Source organism: Mandrillus leucophaeus, unplaced genomic scaffold (assembly GCF_000951045.1).
Source record: "Mandrillus leucophaeus isolate KB7577 unplaced genomic scaffold, Mleu.le_1.0 Scaffold589, whole genome shotgun sequence".
Lineage (NCBI taxonomy): Eukaryota > Metazoa > Chordata > Mammalia > Primates > Cercopithecidae > Mandrillus > Mandrillus leucophaeus.
In genome coordinates this window covers 225436-227862 of record NW_012106352.1, presented here as the reverse complement: position 1 = coordinate 227862, position 2427 = coordinate 225436, and positions in this window count along the sequence as shown.

Sequence of the window (2427 nt, the reverse complement as noted above, 5' to 3'; positions counted from 1 at the left end):
TAGATACCTAAGAAAATAAGTTAAATGAAAATGTTATAAAATGTGTAAGGTGTGAGGAAAATGTCAATATTTTGTATGACAGAATGTTGAAACTGAATGCTCAGCATTTTTGCCTGGATCTTTCCTAATATATCCTACTCTGAAGCTGTTGATTTTGTGGCACTTAGAACTAATAATTCAAATTTCTAATAGCAAAACAATGACAATACTGGCCGACATAAAGTGCTTACCATTTAACAAGCATTGGTTTAAGTGCTTACATTTAAATCTTACACGAATTATATGAGGTCTTGCTTTCTGCATAATACAGATGAGATAATTGAAGCTTAGAGAGACTCAGCAACTTGTCCAAAGACAGACTATTATTATGTGAAGCAGCCCATATTCATAAAGAGGGATGACTGACCCCAATGCCTATATGCTTAACTCATTAGCTACCATCCCAGCTCCCATCACATCTGAATGCACATTTTCCTTTGCCCTTGACTCTGCACCTGTCAATATGAAAGTATAAAGTGTGAAAGATCTGCGGCTTCTTCATCTGAGGAATTTAGAACCTAGAGAGAAATGAAAATTAGTCCGTAAATTTAATGTAAAACAAAGGTCAGACTTGAAAGGCCTTATCTGTTTAATGGCAGCAATTTAAGTAGCTGAAAGTCCCTTCTCCCACAGAATAATCTCTGCAAATTCAATTCCGTTACATCAATGTGATTATGAACTACATAATGACTTGTAGAAATTTAAAGTTAGGATCAAACAAATTGATTTGTGCTCTCATGACGAGAGCCTGTTCTGTAGGGATGGGCACAAATTTTATTTTTATGTAAATTACCTTAAATGCAGTTCTTTCTCCTAAATTATATAAAACTGGCATTTGCCCATGTGCATTATTTCCTGGGCATCAAGAACCTTGGCAAGCCCAATGCAAATCCAAAAGTGGATATGAGAAAATGAGGGGAAAGTATTAGGGACAGAAGGGACTTCCATTTTTAATTTCAGAAATTGACAAATGCATTGAAGTTAATGTCTATTTAGTATGATTTAAAAGAAAAGTTTGGAATTAGAACCAGCAAATGTTGAGTTCAAATTTCATGTAGCTGATTTTTGCTCTGGGGGAAGTTGGCCACTCTGGCTACCAGTGTCCATATTGTTTCCATTCTTGCAACAAGTATTGATTGAGAGCCTCCTATATGCCAGTCATTCAAGTAAGACCCAAGGAGATTTAAAAAAAAATAGGGTCTCTCATTAAAACAGTTCAGTCAGTCTACAGACAGGATATATAAAAAGTCAAATAAAGATCAATACTGGAGTAAGGTAACAGTGGAGGCAAAGGAAGGTGGAGCATTATAGAGAGTTATCACTTCACTTCAGTAGAGTAGGCTTCTGAGGAAACGCAATGTTTCAGAAATTCAACTTTATAGTCAATCAGAATGATTATGTACATGTAGCAGGGCCATTGTTGGGAATAAATGCAACAACATACATAATAACTCATCTTGGTGATTTACATTATTATGTTATTTTTATATGAGTATTGTACAGGTATAAAAACCAAGAATTAACTCTTACTTTTCAAAGCCTATTCTGTTGCTGTCTTTAAACAAACATTTTGTTAATATCAGTCATTCTGATTTTGTGCCCATAATTACTGTTCACCAGACTGTGAAGATCAAAGCCTGGAACATCCAGGAATGACAGAGGAACATTCAGGGCACTGCATCTCAAATAAAAACATGGTTTTCATTCCCGATATATAAATACAATTAATTTATTTATATTTCACCTACCACATACACAAAAAAGATACCTGAGTTAGATAAGGGCATAAGAAACTGCCATATACCCTTGGCTCAATTACATTCGTCCTCATTTCTCCACTCTCACCCTAATCCACAGGCTCTTGCTTATGTACTAAGTCGTTTGGAGTAGTTTTGGTTTTTGCTCTTTTGTTTTCCTAGACTCATTGTTTTGCAAAATTTGTGTGTTGTTGCACCTAAAGCTGTTTGTCCTGAGCTCGTCAGAACATAAAGAATTTAGGAGAAGTGTTTTTATTTTAAAAGAAATCTGAATATTGCTAAAGTTAAAAAGAGTGTGCTTCCGACTTTAAATGTTCTCTTCCCATCCATTTCCCAGGAATGAGAGCCCTTCCACTTTTTAGCAATATAATTTAATAGCAAAAAAGCCAAAAAAATTATAAATGTAAAACTTGATGAGTTTTCAGAAAGTGAACAAAGCCATATAAAAATCCAATATAGAGTATTGATGGCACCTTAGAAGTGCCTTATCCTTTTCCAAAAAGTAATCACTATCTGAATGTCTAATACCACAGAAAATTGCACTTGTATTTAAATATGTAAAGAATGAGATTGTGCAGTATATATACTCTTTTGTTTTTGGTATTTTTACTCAATATTATGTTTATGATAT